This window comes from Lonchura striata, chromosome 9 (assembly GCF_050655825.1).
Source record: "Lonchura striata isolate lonStrDom1 chromosome 9, ASM5065582v1, whole genome shotgun sequence".
NCBI lineage: Eukaryota > Metazoa > Chordata > Aves > Passeriformes > Estrildidae > Lonchura > Lonchura striata.
Genome location: NC_140711.1, coordinates 7,015,890 through 7,038,503, shown reverse-complemented (window position 1 = coordinate 7,038,503; position 22,614 = coordinate 7,015,890). Strand labels below are relative to the sequence as shown.

The following is a 22,614-nucleotide window of genomic DNA, read 5'->3' as shown; positions in this document are numbered from 1 at the left end:
ATGTGGGGATCGTGCAGGTCACTCCTTCTTTCAATTCCTTGTGTGTATGAACTGTATATTCATCTCCTGCAGCTTTTGCACCACAGCTCCATGAATGAACTTGTATTTTAGGATTGTGTAGCATTTCCTGTGCTGACTGTACCACTTGTATTTCAGTCTGTGCTTTCCCTTGGCATACAGCTTAGAACTCCCATTGTCCTCGTGCTGTTGTGACTGGTGGAGTCCTTTTAATTTGTCTGTATTTTGCTGCATCTTTGTTTCCTTCCTCTCAGAGCATCAGGGAGGTCTTTGTTGTCCAGCACGATCAGGCTGCTATGTGTCACCATGCTTCTGCTTGCTTGCTTGGGAGCTGCTGGTTTCCTAAAACTCAGCCTGGAAAGGGATGCAAATCACATCCTTGGGCTGCTCTGATCCATGTTCTCAGTAAATGTGTGTTACTGTGTTGTCCCAGCAGTTTCTTGTCCCTTTGTTTGGCTGCTTTTAACAATTCTTACAGAGTTTAGGGGAATACACAGGGGTTTTCTCCTTCCTCAGTTCTTTCATACAATTCTCTATTCAGAGAATTTCCTGCTGCTTTTTACTGAATTGTGTTTTTTTTCTGTTGTTCCCAAAGGCCACCCAGGGAGTTGGACATGATGGAGCTGGACACACACCAGGGTAGGTAACGGATGTGACCCCCAAAATTGGAAAAGCCACCATGAAAAGTCTGACTCAACCTGAAGGCTCTGGACTAGAGGAGGGAGACTTTTCCAATCAGGGGCAAACCAGGCAAGCTGTATTTTCTGATTAATCCCAGAGAGCTGCTCCTGGCCTGGCTTGGAAGCAGTGTCCTGCATTTTGTTTCTCCCACTGTGCCAGCTCATGTCTTTGCTCTCACATAGGATCCTCGAGTGCTTTCCCTGAGCTGCTGCCTGAGCCAGCTTTGCTCAGCTCAGACTTCAGATCCTGCATCTTGGTGGCATTTCCTGGGGCTTTGGCATCTTTTGTGCCTGGAACAGGCAAAGCACAGGGTCCCTTTTTGCAGCTTTGCTCCCTGTGGTGCTCATTGTGCTGTTTAGCAGCGGGAAGGAGCATTTTGCCTCAGGTCTGCAGGGACAGACAGGGGCACCTTTAGTATTTGATGTTCCAGTGGGTCAGAAATGTCTTTGTGGAGGGTGTCAGGGGGTTTTCCTCAGCTTGCTGCTGCTGTGCTGTGCAGTGCTGCTCTTGGAACACGGCACAGGCTTTCCCCAGCAGCGTTTGGCTTTGTTCTCTCCCTTACCCAGCCCCTCGGGTAATTGCCCAGTTTCCCCACAGTGAGCTAAAGAGCCTCTTATTGCTGAGCACAGCCCCTTCCATTGCTGCTGCTCAGGGCCAGGCGTTGGGATTCAGCCCTGCCCTGCCTCCCCCTGTTTTTTGGGTTTCTTCCTTGCCACGTTTACACCTTTCCACTTTCATGTACCTGCAGGAGCTGACTTGCTTCTGACACCGAGTTCAGTCTCCAAACATAAAAGAAGAGAAAGTCAGGACAGAAAGGCACTGGAGCTTTCTTCTTCCTCCACACCTGCTGTTCCCGGTCCTCAGGCACTTCCAAAGAGGAGAGTTCTCCAAGTTCCCAGTCATTACCCTTTACATAAGCATAATATAGTGCTGCACTTCCTACAGGGAAGCTATCTATTGTAGCAATCTGTAAAACAAAAGCTGGATTGCTCCTTCTCCCGTTGCTCCCAGAATCAAAAAGCTGCCTGCTGTTCCTCAAATGGGAAGGCTGAAAGCCTTCATCAGAGGGTAGTTCATTTTTACACGACATTTTTACACTCAAGCAAAACTGAAAGCAAGGCATAATTTGAAACAGCCACGCTCGCCGTTAGAGCAGAACCACACAAATAAAATGCCTGGGATGATGGAGTTGAATATGTTGCAGTCAGAAAAATGACAGTTTGCAGGGAACAAGGAAAACTAGATGGATGAATGGGAATTAGTGAGGAGCAGACTTCCAAGGCAGACAAATCAAATTGAGAGCGTGGTTCATTAGATTCAAAGGAAGCAGGTAAGGAGTGCACTAAATTGTACCTTAAACAACAAACCAAGAGCCCCAGCCTCCAGGGAGAGTGGATGGAACAGGGGCTTGGGATAGGGGAGTGGCTCCCAGGTGTGTCCTGGCCATTGTGACCTCGCCCAGGTCACCCTGTGTCAGCTTCTGTGCTGTGGGGCATGGCAGGCACTGGACACAAAGGATGCTTTGAGGATCTGCAGATGTGCCTAGCTCCAGAGGAGACAGCTGAAATCTTCCTGGATGGCCTATCCTGGCACCTGCCACCTTCCAGGGCTATTACTTATACCTACTGTATGGAGCTGGTTCTTTGCCTGGGTTTTTTTTTTTTTTTTTTTTTTTTTTTTTTTTTTTTTTTTTTTGCAAAAGGTGAAGGGATATACAAGGGGAAAAAATTACTGAGCTGTCATTTTTTTAAAAATTAACTGTGCATGATTATACTCAAGGAAGTGGGATGGAAGAAATACACTTCACATACAGCAGCTCTTTGCAGATGTGAGAAAATGTGGCATGGTTTGGACCTGACTGGAAACAGCTGAGCTGGGGGAATTTGTGTATTTTAAAAATAAAGCACATGTTTTTCTTGGACAAACTTTCAGGTCACTGAAACACAGAACTGAAGGTCACAATTCTTAAGAAGATTATGAAATGCCCCAGATACTCAGTGTGATAGTCTAGACAAGACAGCCTAGGGAGAGATGCTGAAGGAAGATCCTCAGATTGGTACAGGAAAGAAAAGCCCTCAGGATGGGAAACTCCTCACAGAGCTTCTCTTGGTGCTTCTACAGAGAACTGGTCCCAGCTGAGTCCTGCTCAAGGATAAAACTCATGGTCACAGGGAAATCACTTCCATTGGAATCCCATCTGGCTGATTCCCCCATTTCAGCTGAGGTGGAAATGTCACTGGATCTCACAGAGACATATGAATGGAATGATAAGGAAAGTTCTCCAGCAGGAGCTGAAAAGAACCACCCTTGCTGGGAGTATACGCCAACACATGCTTTACAAAAGCAAAATTGATCTGATCATTCCCATGAGGACTGTAGAATCATAAAATTGTGGACTGGTTTGTGTTTGAAGGGATCTCAAAGCTCAGCCCATTCCACCCCCTGCCATGGGCAGGAACACCTTCCACTGTCCCGGGCTGCTCCAAGCCCCATCCAGCCTGGACTTGGGCACTTTCAGGGATTGGGCAGCCCCAGCTTCTCTGGGCACCCTGTGCCAGGGCCATATTATAAACCTGATGTTAGTGCTGTGTAATTGAGGGAAAGGAATCCCCTGTTGTCCCAGGTTATCCATCATTATCCCAGGTTTAGCCACTTGAACCTGTTACTGAGCAGCACTGACCTGAACACAGCAGTTGTGAGGATTCTTCTCCCCTTAATTCCTTAATTAACAGCATCTTTATTTTATCAAAGGCTTTATTGTTGAAGATGTTCAGCACATCCAGGGATTTCCCATTCCCTTGGCAGCCTCTCAGATTTCACCCTGCCCTCAATCCCATCACAATTTCCTTGCCATGGAAGGTGTTCCTCTGCTGGTTTAGTTGGCCAGCCTGGGATGTAGTTCCTTCCAGCAGCTCTTAAGAACACCCTTGCACATCCTTTCCTTCATTTTCCCCCCTTTTTCCTTTTAGCTTTGGCTCTTTGCAGCAGGCTCTGTGGCAGCTGTAAATGTTAGTTAAAGCCTTATTGATGCCCGGTGTTTTCCAGCCGCCTGCTTCAGCAGTTTATTTGGGTCTCCGGTGATGTTTAGAGATGCATTTCCTCTCATCTCTCCCAGCTATATTTTACTGTTTACTCATTTGCTTGATGTCAGTTTGCTGCTGGGTTTTGGAAGAGCTTTGCAGTGCATTATCTTGTGAGTTAATCCTGACCTGCTTCCTTGGCTCCAGCAGCTGCCGGATGCTGCCGCTGTCAGGAATTTTCTGCCAGGTTTTTGCTGTCAGTATTTTTGGCCATTGCTCTGTGTCACTCATGTCTGGATTAAGCTCCCCTGTGATGTCCTGAGGGCAAGATGAGATGTGTCACTGCACAAGGGATCAGCCTCGGCGCTGTTGGGGAGGTTCTGGGGGCTGGAGAAGGTCCAACTCACGGGATCTGTCCGGGATGGTTCTTGCTACGGATCCACATTCTGTGATTTTTGAGCTGTCCTGGGAGACTGCTTCACCTTTTTCAGGATGATTTAAGAGGATGTGCCGTTCAAGATTCCCACTCGAGTGTTATTTATTAGTTTTGTAGTGTCTTCCAGGCTGCTTTCTCCAGGGTAGTGTTGATTCCTTGGGGACAAAGGAAACAAAGGCAGGAAAACGCTCGCAGGAGGGATAAAACAGGAATCTGACTGATACCTTCTCTCTCTCTCTACAGTGTTTTTTCACAGATCAAAAATCAATTAAGGGCGAATTTCACTGGGAACTCTTTAAACAATGTGATATTTCATTAGAGATTATTGCAGGCTCTTTAACATTTGCAGTCCAGGTGTGAATTACAAAATTAGCCGGATTCCTTTAATGATTTCCTCCGAGGTAACATTCCTCCAAGCACCCTGTGCCTGGAGCAAGCTGTGCAGCTGCTGCTGGAGAAGGGGTGTTTATTGCCTCCCCCCACATCCTGATGGAGACACAAGACTGGAGGAATGGTTTTGATTGTGACAGCAGCCTGGCTGAGCAGAGGGCTGTGGCCTGGAACGTGAGAACTGAAGGAAGTAAGAGTGGAATACTGTAGGAGAGGTAGAGAGGGGCTTTGAGATGGGCAGATTTGGGATTTTTCCCTTCTTGAGGTGTTACCAGCACAAGCCTGTGCCTTTGTAAGACTGCCCTATGGTTTTCCAGCTTTTTCCCTTATTCCTGGATCTGTCCCTGCTGCCATCTAAACCCCGTAACACTGAGACAGAAGCACTCTGGAGGTGCCAGTGAGCTTTCACTGGCATCTGGATTCCCTGGTACACGTAACTCCTTCCAAACCCTTCCCCTCCTGAAGGCACAAAGAGCTGAGCAGTGTGACTTCCTCTGCTCCAGTGCAACTCCCTCTCCATCATTAATCCTGCCTGGAACTTGCCCTTTTCAGTGCCCATTCCCTCCCTCGTCCATCTTGCCTTATTCACAGCCCAGTTATTGATCCTTATTTGGGGCTCATCTGTCTTAGTGAGCTCAGGGAGCCACCCCTGGGAGGGAGAGGAGCACCTTCCATTGCTTTCAGGGTGCTGTAGTTGGGTAGGAGGGAAATAGGTGAGTTTTGGGATGCACCACTGCAGGTTTGATCCAGCAGTTCCATTTCCTGAGTTCCAACTGCTCTCCCCACCTGAGCACCTGCTTTTCTTGGAGATGCTGCTTTTCCCTGTACATTTTCCTTTCCTCTTCTCCTAAAACCATCACAGCTGCAACAGCCCCATTACAGCAGCTCAGCCTCTTCTCCCCCTCCCTTGAAGTCAGTAGGACCAGGACTGGTCCTCAGGGCTGCCTGTAGAACCGCGTACATCTCTGTTTGTCCCACTCTGCCCTCCTTTGCCCATTTCTTGTCCCTTCACCTCAGTTCTGTCTGCATTCTTCTCTCTCTGCAGAGCTCTGCCCTGCCCCAGGAGATGATGGAAGGTTCCTTTGCTCACTGCAGTGAGAAAAGGCAGCTGATAAAACCCCACCCTCTGCACTGGCCATAATTGCTTTTCTGGAGAGCAGGAGGGAGAGGCAAACAGTTCTAATACTTTCCTTGAATACTCTCTTGGGCCCTAATTATATTCAGCTTAGGATACTTTCTGTGTCAGGGAAGACTCATCTTTCTAATAATCCTTGCTGGATTTCACTTCCAAGTCCTTGCCCAGCCCTGCCTTGAGCCACGTGTAAACTTTCCAACCCCCTCTCCTCATAACCACCTTCCCTGATTTGCTGTGGATCTCTTTGATTGCTTCCCCCTAATGCTCCTTGTTCAGGGGCTGGACGAGGTGATTAAGGAGCAATTGTGTGCCTGAAGGGAGGCTGTGGCAAGGTGAGCCCAGGCTCTGCTCCCAGGCAGTGACAGGAAAAGAGGAAATGGCCTTGAGCTGTGCCAGGTTGGGCACCAGGAGAAATTTCTTCGTGGCAAAGGTTGTTAAACACAGGGGACTGCCCAGGGAAGTTTGGAGTCCCCATCCCTGGAGGTGTCCAAGGAACTCCTGGATGTGGCACTCAGAGCTCTGGGCTGGGTGACAAGGTGGGGATCCATCACAGCTTGGCCTCAATGGTTTTGGAGGACTTTTCCAACCTCAGTGATCCTGGGATGTGGTGATCCTCCCTCACTCCTCCAGCAACGCAAGATTTTTGAATCCCCCTCACCTGCCTCTTTTCTAGGCTGCAGCATCCCAATCCACTGGGTTGATCTTCATGGAAAAGCCATTCCAGACCTTATAAAGTTTTTGCTGTCCTTCCAGGAACCTTTCCTTCTGTATTCCTCCTGCTTTGCTGCTGGAGCCATGCAGGGACACATCCACATAGCTCACCTGGAGAGTTTTGGGGTACTTTGTGCTGTTTGAAGGAGCTGCATGTTTTGGAGGAGCTGGCCCTTAATTGTGAAGCTTTTTATTACATGAACCTTTTCAGCAAAATGCCATTTATTATGAATCCTGAAAGAGCACTCTCTGCAGCTTCCAATTACAATCCTGGCTGCATCTTATTTGAATGGTGTTTGCTATTTAGGGTGCATTTAAAAATGCATTTTGGGAGGCATCTTTCATTTCATTTATAGTGGCTAACATTACCCTTAATGCTGAAGGAAATTAAAAATGCTTCCTGCTTAGAAGCAATGAGTTTAAATGAAAATGTGCTGCGTGCTGGTCCATGGCAACATCACTGAAATGTCTGGATGTGGTGCCAGTGCTGCTCTGTGAGTTCAGCTGTGCCCAGAATGACCTGGTGTATCTTTGGTGGCCCTGGAGATGGGAGAGCTCAGTGACCAAGCTGGGTCTGCTCTGGGGAATCTGCTGAAACTGCTCAGTACATCCAATGTTTACACAGATAATTTAGTTCAGATGGGCTGATGGGGTCTGCGGGCAGAGATGTGTGCCAGTCCTGGGCCCCTGAGTGCAAGAGAGACATCGAGGAGCTGGAGCATGTCCAGAGAAGGGAACAGAGCTGGGGAAGGGGCTGGAGCCCCAGGAGAGGCTGAGGGAGCTGGGAAGGGGCTCAGCCTGGAGAAAAGGAGGCTCAGGGGAACCTTCTGGCTCTGCACAACTCCTGACAGGAGGGGACAGCCGGGGGGGTTGGGCTCTGCTGCCAGGGAACAGGGATAGGATGAGAGGGAACAGCCTCAAGTTTTGCCAGGGGAGGTTCAGGTTGGACATCAGGGGGAATTTCTCCATGGAAGGGGTGGCCAGGCACTGGAAGGGGCTGCCCAGGGAGGTTTGGAGTGCCCATCCCTGCAGGTGTCCAAGGAATGCCTGGATGTGGCACTCAGTGCCCTGGGCTGGGTGACAAGGTGGGGATGGGGCACAGATTGAACTCGATGGTCTTGGAGGGTTTTTCCAACCTTAATAATTCCATCATGTGCCATTTATTCTCTTTACCTCTTGGAAGTCCAACAAAGTGCAAGGAGTAAAGGCTCAGGAGGGTTTGGTTTTGGGAGCTGTGGTTTCATGGCTTGGAAATCTCTGGTTAACCCTGTCACGAGCACTGGCTTCAGATCAGCTGCTGGAATGCTGTTCCACCTCTGCTGGATTATCCAGATCTCATGGAACACTTTATACTGGCTGAGGAAAAGGAGTCAGCCCAACAAAAAACCCGTCCTGATGTGGTCTGAGCAGATTTGGCCCAGCAGTGAGAGCCTGAACTGGGCCAGCTCCTTGTGTCCCCTACAAGGGGCACTGGGACAGGATTGACAATTCCAGCCATGATGCCTCTGAGTGCTTCCCTGTGCCTGTGTTTGCATTTTCACCTTCCTGAAGGGAATGTGCACAAGTAGATAAAAACCTGCTCTAGTGGATTCCAGCATTAAGTCAAGAGACTATTGGATTTTTTCAAGGGCTCACACAACTCTCCTAAAAAGCAGGCTGTTATATGTGAGTTTGGAGCCCTTTTGTTCAGCCTCAGGTGTTTTCATTCCTTCAAGATATTTACAGAAAGGACAAGAAGAAAATGACTCAAGGTGACATCATGCAAAAAATTCTGTGTTCAGCACAAGAGTGCTACATTCTGGCTTTTCCTCCAGCAGGAGTGGGATACCTTGCCCCTCTTTTGAGTCAAGTGTCAGATTAGAAGTGTAGAAAGTGGAAGAATGACCCCTCTAAATCAAAATCAGACTGAAAGAAAACACTGCAGTGCACAATTGTCCTTCTCTGTGTGAGGGAGAGGTGGTAAGAGAAGGTACCATGTGTGACATGTTTAGTTGTGTTCTTTTATGCTTTCATGGCATCAGTGAGGATGAAGAGACACAGAAACAAGAGCAAAACTTTAAATAATTATTGTAATTGAATGCTGTAAATGAAATGAATCCATTTCAGTTGTACTGCAGCAACAGTATTTTTTTCCCTTCTCCTTTTTTTCCTTTTTTTTTTTTTTTGTTTTGTTTGTTTTGTTTTGTTTTGTTTTAAGGTGCATATTTTTAAGGGGTCTAGTAAAGGATTTTAATGAATCTCTGGGAAGTATTCCTGACTTGGTTTGTAATTCTGAATCCAGAAAGCTGCTTGGCTGGGAAACTCCATAAACCCTTACATTTATTTGAAATCTCTGTCCTGGAGCCTTGCCTTGGTATGGATGATGCATTTAAGCTGAGGGGAGGCAGAACAAGAAGAGCTGACCTCGTGTTTTGCACAATGGATTTTGCAGGCAGAGATTTAATAAGGGGAATTCAATATTTTTTATTCAAGGTACTGTTATCCATATGCCACTTCTCAAAACCTGCATCTTCCTGCAAACATCTTGCTGTGCTTGTAGGCTTGTCTTGAGGTTTGATTTTTGCCTGGAAAGGGAAGGCAGAGTTAAGGTTGTTTATAACGTTTAACTCTGCAGCATCTCTTTTTTTTTTGCCTTGACTTCTTCAGGGGGTTTTCAGCACTGCCTCATTACTGAATCTTCTGCTTTTCTACATGCACTTCTCTTCAAGGGTCTCTCAGGCAGGTAAAGGCATTTCTGGTCTGTTCATCTGGGCACTGATGGGCTGGGAGAGCTGGGGGTGCTCAGCCTGGAGAAGGCTCCAAGGAGAACTCAGAGACCATTCCAGTGCCCAAAGGGGCTCCAGGAGATCTGGAGAGGGACTTTGGACAAGGGGTGGAGTGACAAGACAAGGGGGAATGGCTTCCAGAGAATAGATTTAGATGGGATATGGGGAAGGAATTGTTCCCTGTGAGGGAGGTGAGGCCCTGCACATGTTGCCCAGAGCAGCTGTGGCTGCTCCATCCCTGGAAGTGTCCAAGGCCAGGCTGGGGCTTGGAGCAGCCTGGGCTAGTGGAAGGTGTCCCTGCCCATGGCAGAGGTTGGAATGTGATGAGTGTAAGGTTCCATTCTAGGATTCTATGTGTATGTCAATCAAAATTCTGCTCCTTTTCACCCCAAAGCTCATTAAAGCTCTCAGAAATGCAGCCATTTGTGGTTAAAACAAGCTGAAATATGATTAAAACCATTCCATCATATACTGCACCATCCTAGTCCTGACCTCCAGACTTGGAGAGGGGAGACCCTTGGTCTGGTGCTCCCCAGGATGGGCTGAGCAATGGGAAGTGCAGCCAGCACCAGCATCCAGGATCTGGAATGCCCTGCTCAGTCCTCAGAGGTGCCATTTGTTCCTCTGTTCAGGCCTTGCTTCCCTCCATTGTTTAAATGTGGATAATCTCCCTGGTACAGTGGGTATTTGTTGTTGGACTTAGCCAAAGCTCTGGCAAAGCTCGGGGTGAAGGCAGGAGCAGCTGCTGATGGATTCACTCAGCCCCCCTGCCTTGTGCCCACTCACCTCTTTATTTTCCTTCCTCTCCCTTCACTGCCATTCCTTTGCTGTCTTTATTCCCTTTCCTTGTACCTTCTCTGCTCCTGGCACCTGCCACCCTGATTGTGGAGCCACAATGGGAAGTGGCCAAACACTGTCCAAACACTGGGGACATTTGGTACTGGGCAGGAGAGATGCAGCCAACAAAACACAGATTATTTTTTATTCCAGATGGCTTTTGATAGCCAACCTGGATGACTGTCAGCCAGGACTTTCTGCTCCTGCTTCCCTTCCTTTAGGTGAAGGGCACAAGTGAGGCTCTAGAGAGTACTCTTGGCTTGTCTGGATGTTGCAGGGAGATCCTTGGAGCAGTCATGGAAAAGCACATGGTGTGTGTGCATCCTGCCCTCTGAGCCCCTCTCTGTGCAGGACCTGAGCAACGCAGTGAGGGAAGAGCTGCAGCAGGAGCCTCCTGGGACGGGGTGCTGCATACTCACACTGATATTCACACCCACTTTTCTCCCCTCTGGTCATGTGAACGCATTAAATATGGGCACAGGAGCCTTTCTAAGAGGTTTCAGCACCTTTTGCAGGTGAATGAAGCTTCCTTCCCTGTAGGGAACGCTGCGCTCCAGGACAGCTTAGATGAATGGAGATGAGAGATCTCTGCAGGCTGCTCTTGGGATATCAGGTTTATTAGGGATGGAGAAAGGTCCTGCTTGGAGCTGCCAGACACAGCACGTGGCAAAGACTGAGGGGATGGGAGACGGGAGAGACAAGGGGTAGAGAGGATGCTCTAGGAGAGGGTGGAAGTTCTAAGAGGGGGGAAGGTCTAAGAGGAGGAAAGTTCCAAGAGGGGGGAAGTTCCAAGAGAAGGGAAGTTCCAAGAGGGCGTCTGGCCCCTCGGAGACCCCTGATAAGAGGTCTCCGAGGGGCCAGACGCCCTCTTGGAACTTATCAGGGGGCTTCAAGCTGGGCTGGAACAAGGCTTGGGCCAATGGGGTCACAGACACTTGATGTTTCAGGGGAAGGTTACAGGTGTGGGGTGAACCATACGTCTTGGGGGTTGAGATAGAACAGTCCATTTGACTTTTGGACTTATCTGTAGGTAAGGGCATTGTCCAGCCAGTAGGGAGGATTGTTTTCATCCTGGCTGTACTATTGTGAATCTTCTGCCAGGCAATTATATTTATATTTATATTTATATTTATATTTATATTTATATTTATATTTATATTTATATTTATATTTATATTTATATTTATATTTATATTATAACCATCCTTCCCAGCACTTTCCTCCCTGGCTCTCCACAGGGAGCAGCTCCCTGCTGCCAGGGCTGCAGCCAGCCCCACGCTAACTGGGGCTGTCATCAAAAGGAAGGAGCTCAGGCAGGGCTGGGGCTGGAGCCCACAGCTGCCCCTTCCCTTTTGTCCCCCTTCCCCTCCTGCCTCTCCTTTTTCTTCTCTCCCCCTGCTTCTTTTCCTTTTGGAAAGAAAAGTTTCATTTTGAGGCTATGAATGCAAACCTGCTCCTCTGAGCAGGGAGGCATCTCCCAGGCCCCAGGTGACTCTGGAGAGACCCATGGGCAGCCTGTGCTGCTGGAGGGGACAGTGTGACACTGGTGTGGGGAACGGGCTAAGGGGAATGACCCTCAGCATGGAGCATCTCCTCTCCACAGCCAGCCCTCCAGGAAAGGCTGGAAACCTGGTGCAATTCCCAAATCCTCCAGTCTCTGTCTCAGCATAATCTTTGATTCCTCATTTGAAGATGGTCTCTGCTGCTGTGCCCAAAACAGGGTGGGTTGCTTTTGTTTGGCCACTGCTACTGGTCCCCAGAGGCATCAAACCTGTGCATTGCTCATTTGTATCATTTTGGGAAGTTTTTTAGCACCAGGCTGGGCTTTGCTGGTGCCCTGGCATGGCCAGGGCTGGTTATTCCCCTTTCAGACTCCCTTCTCAGCACAGACCAAATGGAAATATGTCCTCAGAGCATCTCCTAACATTCCCTGCTTCTCCTTATTCCAGGGCTGTAGTGATTGTTGAGATGATGAAATTCTGTGTCCTGACACAGAGCAACCCTTTTCCAGACCCCTCTCTCTTCAAGGTTTGTCTGTACACAGGAAATATCCACTCCCTGATGGATATTCACTTCACTCACCACAGATTTCATATTTCAGGCTCCAACTCTCATATCTCTAGTGAGATACCCTCCACACCTTTTAGGTATCAAAGTCATTGGATTTATCCAGATTTTTGGAATGTTCCATGCAGCCATCAGTTCTGTCAGCACCAGCTCAGGTCTCCAGACCACACAGCTCCAGCTCTGCCCAGAGAGAAGCTGTTCCCCATTCCTAATGTCACCTGCCACTTTGCTTCCCAGAGCTCCTGGGGACCAAGTGTGGTTTCCTGTGCATCCAGCCCAGCACAAAAGGTTGAGGGAGGAAGAGGAAAGAGGGATGACATATGGAGAGGTGGCTCTGAGCTGTGAGAACGCCAGCAATTCCTTATTGATCGGCTCCAGAGATGTTTGGAAGCAGCTTTTGGCCAGAGGACTCTGCTCCAGGGCAGCTGCTGAGTGAGCACTTGTGCCAGGAAAATGGGATTTTAGGGATTTTTAGGGAGGAGGAGAAGGGCAGATCCTGTCCCAGCTTTGCTGTCTCTCAGGAAAAGAGAGGATTTCACTCAGCCTGGTGCTGACAGCCGTGTTACCAACAGAGTGAGAGGGGGTGAGGGGAGCCTGGGCTCAGCAGCAGCTCAGAGCTGTAAGGCTGAGCTTATTCTGGGCACTTAAAACCCCTCACTGCATCACATTTACTGAGGCTGGACTGGGGCAAACTGGGACAGTGCTGCCCACCATTGGAAACCACCTCCCAGTTCCACAGGGATGCACAGAAAGGCTCTTCCCAGCCCAGGGCTGTTCCTCCCAGCCAGCAAAATTCATGGCTGGGGGGGTCAGGGAGCCAAATGCCACCAATGGGCTGCATAAAGGGCTGGCTGATTTTATGGCCAATAATAACATTTGTAGTTACACAAGCCATGCTAAGATAGGGCTAATCAATTCTCATGCTGCAGGTCAGCAGCTGATTGCTGCAAGGGTCAGCAAGGAATTATTTCCTTGCCATTTACAGCTTTATTTAATTGGCCAGATGCATTAAGGACCTTTTAATTATCTTTTTTCTTTTCTATTCTCTGAAGCATATGGAATTAAGCACTTCCAGGGACAAGGCTCTGCACTGGTAGGGCACCACTGCCTTGTCTGGGAGGGCAAATAATGATCCCTTTTAAAGCTGGGATTTTGCTGGAAGTTATCAGGGTGGGTTTCATTCCAGGAGGGGATATTTCAGCAGTGCTTCCTGGTAACTCAGAGGAAAATTCATTTGGCTCTTCAAAGCCAATCCTGTGAGCAGGATCTGCTCTGAGTCCAGAGCAGGATGGGAATTTTCCACTGCTGTGCTCATTACACAGGCATAGCAATTTCTGTAATTGTTGATTTTAGCTTCACTTTCAAAACCACAACAAAACCACTGGGAAAAATCCAAATTGAAGAGCTTTGTTTTGAGTTCAGTCGGATTTTTTTGCTTTAAATGAAACCTGCAGTTAGGAGCCAGTGCAGCACTGGAGAGATTCTGCCAGGGCTGGTTTCGGGGCAAAGGCTGGAGATGCTCTGTGCTCTGGCATGGACTGTCCTCTTTGCAGGGGTGTGTCCAGAAGCATCATTCCCTTTCATCAGGAAAGAGAACAGATTCCCTCAATTTCAGTGAAAAATGCCTTTTCCTCTTCAGAGAGGACCTGCAGAAGAAATTTTCATTTCAGTTGCTTTCCGCTGAAAACCTGCTTTTTTCCAGGGAGGATTTTTAAAAATTAATTTTCTTATTTGATTAAAGAAAAGGGCATCAAATCTGGGCTGTTTAAAATATTCTATTTAAATTAGAAGCCCCAGTTGCTGTGTGGGACTTTCAGTTACCCTGGTTTGGATTGGAGTATCATAATCTTTGGATCAAATTTCTTCCTTTTTTTTTTTTTTTTTAACTGTGTTTTACAAATGGTAGGAATTGCTGACCTTTTGTTTGACTTTTGAGAGGGAGAGACAGAAAAGCTCTCCCCCACTCCTGCAGGATGGCAATTCTATTTTAATTTTAGTCCCTGTTTTAACTGGACACATTTATGAGGAAGGAAAGCTCTGATAGGGAAGAGGCTGGTACTACCATGTGTGTCCAATCCTGCATTATTTACTGCAACATCCCTGATTTTTAGCCATTTCTCTCTTTCTGCCTTCTCAAGGCTCTCTGCATATCCAGCAGAAATGTCCCTCTCCTGCTCTCAAGATGGGCTTGATGGTGGGAAAGGCAACCTCGAGCAAGCTCATGCTGGAATAGCCATGAGGTGCCTAATGAGGTGATTAGAATAATTAGGATAATGAGGCACTGATGTGAGGGCCTGTGTTATCCCACTGGGACTTCCACCAAGGCACAGGAGACTGGAGGATGTAGCCAGGTAGGAAGGAGGGGGGTGGGAGAGCAGTGGTGCTGGGGAAGGAAGGTCCCAGGGTTTGGGATGCTCCCAAGGCAGTGCCACCTTGTGCAGGTCATTGCTCTCATTCTGGCTGCAGTGAAGGAAACTCAGTTCATTGCTGCTCCTTCAAATCCCACCCTGAGAGCGGGGACTGGGCTCTGTGGGGAGTCAGACCCTTCCTGCAAGCTGGATTAGGTGAGGAGTCTCCATCTCAGATCTGCAACGTGGACAAATCCATACCCAGGGATGGAAAGGTCCAATGAACCCTGCACAGAGTCCACACCGAGGGCAAAATCGGTGTTTATTGCACTGTGTGTATCTCTGCCCAGGCTTTGACTTTGGCCAGGATGGAAAGGGCTGCAGGCAGCTCGAGGGAGACAGGAGTTTGGCAGGCAGGAGAGCATTGCAAGGGCATTGTCCTGGCTGAAGGCAGGGCCCCGCTGGGCTGCTCCGCTCCAGCGCCTCGCAGGGACACGTGTCCTTCTGTCTGTCCTGGCTTCTGTCCCCACGTGTCCCAGCACATCAGCACTCTCGGGCACTTGTCACTTCTTGTCTCCGAGGGGGGCTGTTCCTTCCCCCCATGCTCACAGCAGGGCTTGGGTTTGGAAGCAGAATTCCTGGGAAGCGGTGACACTCGCAAGGTCGAGCTGTCACCCTGCGGCTGGCAGAGCTGCTGGGCTGTGTCTCCATCCACACAGTCACACCTCTCCTTTTTACCTCTTAAGAGACAGCAATAAATTATTTGAAGATTATTAATTAGATTAATTGTAAAACTTCCATGAACCGCCGCCTTCTAGATCCCAGTCTATTATCATTTGCCTTCCATGACCAATTGGATGGGGCCAGTTAAGGTTTTATCCTTTTTCAATATCAAGAAATCATTATTTTCATTGCTTGAAAACACAGACTGGGCAGAGTTGGGCTCACCTGCTATAACCTGGACTTACAAAAAATGCCCCAGAAAAATGGTTAATGAATTCCTCCAGTTGTGCTTTGCTGAGCACAAGGGGCTTTAGGGCTGCATTCATTTGCTCTCTGGCCAAAATCTCCTGCCAAAAAGCTTTGCTGAACCTGTGAGTAGGGGCATATTGGCTGGGTTTCATCAGTACCCTCAACTCTGCCCTGATTTTGAATTGAATATTCAAGTTACAGCTGGCTGAATGGAGGAGGAGAGAGGGAGATTCAGACCTGTTCTCCCAGCTGGGAAAAAAAAATCTGAAACTTTAAAAATGCGAGTCAGTTCTTCATTTTGATGCTGCATAACTGTCTGTATGGCTGGGAGAAGCAACAGGACTGTAATTGCAGACAAAATCTCCATTTCCTCTAATTGTTCCCGTAACTTGATTTACTTTGGAAATACTCGGTAGATGCTTTCCTTATTTACTGTCTCTCCTCGTTGCTATCACTTTCCCTGCCTTGACTGATGAAGCACATTCATAATTTCTCTCCATTTGGTGTGGACTCGGGAGCAGTTTTGCAGATAAGGAGCTTCTGGAAAAATGTTTAATATCAATCTAGAACTGAATGAGTGATTTATGGGGGAGAGGCCGTGTGAAACCAAAGACACACCAGATGAATCTGGGATTTCAAGAGCACGGAGGAAAATCTGAGCATGGCGAAGTTCTGTAGACAGGAAAACGAAGATGTTGGGAGGTGGGAGAAGCCAGTGGGAACGTGGCTTTCCTTGGTCTTTAGACCCCTCAAGGCTCTGGTGAAATACCTCCAGGAGCATTTCCAAGTGGCTTAAGGGCTTCACTTGGCTATCCAGGCTTAACTAAGGTGGCATGTGGGGTACAGCATACCCCCAGCACCCTGATGGACACACACACACACATGTTTGATCCGTGTCTGTTGGGGTGCAGGGAATGCAGACTGATTTCCATGGCATCCTGAGAGGATGCTGCTCCCCGGCTCTCCTCAGCCTCCCTTTTCCTGCCTTCCACGCTGTCGGTTTTCTGCACACCTCAGGATCTTCAAGACTGGATTGCTCCTCCCATCTCCTGCTTCTGGAGGCAGCACAAAGCCTTGCTGGCTTTCCACTCAGGTGTGTTCCTTGCTCAGCTGGTTCTTCTCTTCTTTCCCCACTATTTTCTTAGGACTTCCGTGGAGCTTGGACACCTGGGCTCAGCTACAGCTCAGAGCTCCTGTCCTCCCTCACCCACGTGTGCTGAGGAGGAAAGGAGGCTGGAACAGCTGCTTTAATTTCCTCAGGTCTCCCTTCAGCTGCTGCCTCACAGCTCCAAGGGCTCCCACCTCAATCCAAACTAACCAGGTTTTGGCCACAGCTCCAAATCTATTCTGGATCTTATTTCCCATGTGCTCTGTGTAATGTTTTGTCTCTGGACAATTTTCCCTTTTAATTTTGCAGTGGAAATTACCTAAGCTGGCTGAAAGAAGTGTTTCAGAGCTGACTTGTTGATTGCAAGCCAGAGCTGAGGGCTGCCTTATAAAGATGTTTTCTTTGGGAATAATCAGCTGGAAGCCTGTCTCGGAGGAGGGTCGCAGATGAGAGCTATTAACAGAGGGGCTTATGGAACACAAGGCTTGCACTTCAATTTCAATGCAGATAAAATCTTCCAAATGAAGGGGATCCTTCCCTTGTCACTTCTGCAGAGAGAGATTTTATTAACACCAATTGCATGGAAACAGGGGGCGGCCGCAGTGCCCCCATGGAAATAAAAAGACATTAATGCACTTAGGCTGTGACAGCAGAGAGCAGCTGGGTTTGGTTTATGTTCCTCTGGACCCCAGGGGGTCTTCTGCACGAGCAGGGCAGGACTTTGGGGCCGAGTTCAATGGCTGATCCTGCAGCAGAAATATCGGGCGGAAAAGAGCAGGAGCAGCCCGGGACGCAGAGTGTGGGTGGCAAGGTCTGGAGTGGCCCCAGCTCCGGGGTAGTGTGGGTAAGGTGTAAGACCTCAGGATCATTGGAAATGGGATGCTGAGTCTGAGGATGGACAGGTGATCATGGCAAAATCCTGGTTGCGTGCTGGCATCCCAAAGCCTTGGCAGCATGTGTGGGGCTGTTCCTACCGCTCACCCGCCAGGCTCCAGTCACCATCATGGCTGTGCATCCTGGTTTTCTCTTTCCAACAGAGTCATCTTCACTGTCTGTTGGACCTGGAGCTGAGCTTTAGCCTGACCCACACAATGGATATGGGAAGCTTTGGGAAAGGATTGTCCTTGATGTGAGACACACACCCACATCCCGCTCCAGAGTCCTGCACCCATTGTAGATTCTCTTCCAGGATCCCTGAGCAGGAGAAGGGCTGTGGCCCATGTCCAAAGCCATGCCCTGGTCCTCCACAGCGTGTGGTTTTGCTGAGGCTCCCCATTGCCAGCTCAATCCCAAACTCCTCTCATTCCTTGGACCAGGGTTTTAAACCCCACTGCATGTGCTGCTCCTGCCCAGCACAGCCGACTCTGGGGATGGATGGATGGATGGATGGATGGATGGATGGATCTCCCAGTCCTGGGCAGGGAATGGACAACACCCCTGAATGGCTGCCTGGTCGATCAGCACATCTCCTTCAATCAGTCAGACGATTCTGACAAGCCTGCAGCCAGTTCCCTGCATTTTGGAGCTCCTAGATCCTGCTGATGGGGGTGGGAGCCACTGCTGGAAAAGCTTTTTCCTTCTTGGTCATCTAATTTGGAGCTTTCCAATAAATAGGCTGCTCGACATTTTTTGATATAAAGGTCAACATCGTCTGGTAGACTTGAGGACTTTGGGATAAGTGGAGGAAATGGCATGGGTAGGCTGATTTGATAATGATCCTAATCCTGTGTCTGATCTCTGATAATGATGGTAACCCCATCAATGTATGCTCATGTCACTGCAAATGGAGCTCGCATCATTTTTGGCAGAACTGATGCCTCTCAGCACAGAGTGGCTTTGCTGGAGGCTTTAACTTGTGCAAGAGCTGCCACACAGAATGCAGAAAAGGAAGCTTAAATTGTTTTTAGGAAAAAAATCAATCAGAGCAAGTATTTTTGGCTAAATAAGGTCTCAGTCTCCTGAGTCAGCTTTCCCAAAGCTGTTGGTGTTTGCTGATGAATTATTGTGGTGATGAGCACACAGCTGACACACCGGCCAAAGTGCAGTTATGGGTGGAGACTTGTTTCAGAAAACACCTTTACATTCCACAAATCCTTTTATTCAGGCACACCAGGACATGCACTGCCCTTTTTTTTTTTGGTGCTACTGAGGAAGCTCTGTGCTTTGGGAAAGGGGAGAAGTACTTTAGCACAGGGATTCCCTCCATCCTTCCAGGCTGTGGGGAACAGATACTGGAGCATCTTTCATGCTGTGCATGTTGGAGATGATTTCTGGCCATTGTGTGGTTTTTAGAAGTGCTGAAGGGAGACAGAAGGAAATTCAGGAGGAAGTTCTGCCTCTGTAGACCCTGGCAGTGCAATGTCAGTGAGCTGTTGCACAGCACACACAGGGATGATGTCCAGAGAGAAATACAGATCCACAGTGCACTTGGAATTCCTCAGAGGACTCTCACAGCAGAGCTCTGCAGCATCCAAGGATGTCTGGGGAGATCAGAGGTGCCAGGGCCTGGTTTCCAGCGTGCCCCTTTGCTTTGCTGTCTCTTGTGAATGCTACTTTAGGTTTTCCCAAGTTAGGGATAAGTTAATTACATGGTCCTCTTTTCCTGAAGGACCCCAATGCTGGATTATGTTTTGCTCCCAGATTTCTGGTTTCTAATCTGATATATGGCACCAATTCTCAGGGAGCCACAGACCCAGGGAACTTGCATTTCTCTTGTCCCTTGAAATGCCTAGTTGTTTTTTGATTCCAGGGCTCTCTGTGTGACATTCTCCTGACAAGGCTCTCCTGGGGCTGCTTTCCCCTCAATATGATTTGTCTCTGGGGGTTGTGACTGCCTCCCATGGTCCCACAGCCTTTTTCTCTTTGGCCTCTGATCTCTGGCAGGCCTGTGCTGAGAGCTGATTGCCATCTCTCCTCAGGTGGATCACTTACTGCTCTGTAACTGGCTCAAGCCAAGGGGCTGGAGATATTGGATTCCTTTGATAAGGTGCCAAAGTGACACAGTGATATCTGAGCCAAAGCATTGAGTAAATGCTTTTCCCATCTCCCACCATGGTAGACTCCCAAATCCCAGCAGAAGCAAGTTCTTTCTGTTACTCAGCTGTTTGCTAGCAGGAATTATCTGTCCTAGCAGGAGATAGTGTGTGTTCCCTGTGTTTGTTAGGCTCCTGCTATCGCTCACTCCTGGTAGAGAGAGGCATAAAACTCCTTCCAGGTGACTTTTGCAGAAAAAAATCAATTGTTTATCAACATCCCAGCAATCAATGGATGCAGTGATAGGAGCAACTGTCTCTATTGGAGCTGAGCTTTGACTGCTGAGGGGCCAGATCTGCTGCTAAATCCCCCCGGGCCTGAAGCTGGGCTGGAGCTGCAGGGCCAAAGCCTGGAGCCAGATCCTTGGAGAGTTTCCTGGTGCTGTGCTGAGCCCTTCCCCTCCTCGGGATGCTGGTGCTGATGCTCTTGTGCTCATTCTCTGGGGGTTCTGCTGCTGGGGACAGCTCTGGAGCTGTTTGTGTACAGTGGTCCCTCAGAGCCAGGGTGGGTCTGCTCTCTGGGTGCTTCTATGCCAAGTTTTGCTGAAGAGATGAACCACAGCACAAAGTGCTCACTCCAGAGGAATTCATCACTATTTTATGTGTCTGTCCATCTTCACTAAGCCTTTTGCTGAAGAACCCTGTATTAAGTTTTGTTCCCAGACTCTCTTGGCATGTGGCCTTGGTGGCCAGAAGGTGGGCCTGGAGGAAGATCTCTCACAGGGTGTTCCTGCTTTTGGGAATTGGTGATAAACTTGCTTTCAGCTGCACTAGTGAAAAGGCCAGCTTGGAGCAACTTGCTCTAGTGGAATGTGTTCCTGCTTTTGGGAATTGGATGATCTTTAAGGACCTTTCCAACCCAAGCCTTTCCATTACTTTGTGATGAGCCTCTCCAGACATCCCTCTCCTTCCTTCCGTGCTACCCCTGCCCAGCTGGTCCCTTACCCTGAGACACCTGCAGCCTTTCCCTCTTGCTTGAAGCTGTTACTTGATCTCATTAAATGAGACAGCTTAAAGATGCCCCTATCTGCAGAGCATTCCTGAGCCTGAGCTTTCCCAGAGCCAGAGTTCTTCCTGAGCCAGAGCTCCAGGAGCGTTTGGACAACGCTGTCAGGGACAGGACAGGAGGGGACTGTTGGGTGTCACTGCAGGGCCAGGAGTTGAGGGCTGGGCAATGCTTGTGGGTCCCTTACAACTCAGGAGATCCACTCTATCGTCCAGTGTTGAGGTGTCCATGTGGCCAAGGTATCCCTTCACAAAGAAATATGGATAGGAGTGGAAGAGTTAACATCAGCAGTTCCCAGACACGCTGGAGAGTTACATCATGTTGCTGTGGAAACTAACTTTGTGAAAGCACAGTGATGTATGGGAAAGCTTTGGGTCAGCGGGTAATAAATTCTGTTTAAAAAGTGATTTTTTCCCCATCTGCTGATGTAAACATCATTAAGAGAAATGACGGCTGAGAGATGGATTTCTTTTTATATCAATTTTCAGACAAAGAAAATAGTTTTTTTTTTTATAATAAAAAAGTTGCTGGAAATCAGAGAGTGCTATAAATAATGAAATAAAGAAAAAGCACCGGTGATGGAACAGAAATTTTCCCTGGTGATTGGTTTACAGCTCTCTGTGATTTAATGGGAACTTGCAGTTGCCTGTGGGAAGCTGCAGCAAAGCCCTGGATGAGCTCTGTAAAATGATACTTTGCAAATTGTACCATGAATCCCGAACTTTGAGGCTTGGGAGCACCCTTGTCCTGGAAGTCCCCTCTCATCTGCATTTCCCTGCTGCCATTGAGGGGCAAGTTTCCAACCTGCCATGTTGTCATTTGGATTCTCGTGAAGGTGTGGGGTTTTTGGGTTTGTTTTTCACCCTTTGGGATCCAGGATGGTTTGAGGTGAGGCAGCAGAAGTGTCTCGGTTTACCCAAAGCAGTGTGACAGTCCCAGCCAACGGCAAGGGTGCCACTGGGAATGCAGACACGGGTGTCACCGTGATGAATGGGGTAATTAATAAGCAATTAATGTGCTTCAGAGCATGGCTCCAGCTTTTCTCCCAGCACTGATCTGCTTTCTCTGGTGATCCAGAGCAGCTCGGAAGGATGGAGATGATGTTTCCAGATCTCCCCTTGATGGCACCGGGATGCAGCTCTGCACTGGCACAGCAGGGAGTCTGCTTTAGAGGGAAGGAAATTTCAGGGTGGGTTTTTCACTAATTGATGGGATTTAAAAGGATTCTGTGGATTGTCCTTGAAATGAGTGCTCTGAAATGGCCTCCTTTGGCAGCTTCTCCATTCCCATTCCAAGCTCCCTGAAAGCTGGCCCAGGTGCAAATACTCCACCTGGCATCACAAATTCATGTTTCCCTGGCCTGCAGCATTGCTCCCAGATCATCCTTCTGCCTCTTTCCTCTCCTGGCTCAGCCTGGATTTTTCCATGCCCACCAGCACTCCCTGTTAGCCCCATTATCCCTCTCTCCTGGGTGGGTTCTCTCCGTTACATCAGAGTCCACCAAGACGTTGTACTGATGTCTAGACCTGAGCAAGAAGTGCATTTCCCATTTCAAGGAAAAATGATGGAGTTTAATTTAAATGTATTTTTTGTCCTGACATGTCTCTGTGAAACCATTAAAAATTGTTTACATATTTTGAGTTGATTTTAGCATTTAAAGCAATTGGATTATAAGAGAAACTTCTAAGTGAAAAGATGCTTTAAAATTAATATAAAAGTCTTCCATGCCCTCAAAATAATGAAACACGATGTTTTGATATTGTCAAAACACTCGGGTTATATTTTGTTTAGAAACAAGAACGTCTTGGCATTGACATGCCCAGGTGAGTTGTTCCTTTTGCAGGAAATCAACGATCTGATGGAAAATCCCGAGGGACCTCAGGTAAGAGCAGCCAAACCTTGCTCACTTGTGTAATAACATCCCTTTTACTCCTCAGCCTCAGGGCTTGTGCTCTAAGAGCAGTCCCAGGGGCTGGTAATTAATTGGCGTAGCTAATTCAGGGATGGACTGGGAATGTGGCAGCTAAACAGGAATAATCTGCAATGTTTGTGAGGGAGGGAGTAGTCATGGGTTGCTGAAGAACCCAA

General features: G+C 48.3%; 1 long non-coding RNA gene across 2 annotated transcripts in view; it reads left to right on the top strand.

Annotated features, from left to right (window-relative positions):
• LOC110474085 (uncharacterized) overlaps window positions 1-22,614 on the top strand; it is a 125,309-nt gene that overhangs the window by 43,758 nt on the left and 58,937 nt on the right. For both annotated transcript variants that reach the window (XR_014957294.1, XR_014957295.1), the window contains one exon: window positions 614-657. This is a non-coding gene — a long non-coding RNA (uncharacterized LOC110474085). The remainder of the gene's footprint in view (window positions 1-613; window positions 658-22,614) is intronic.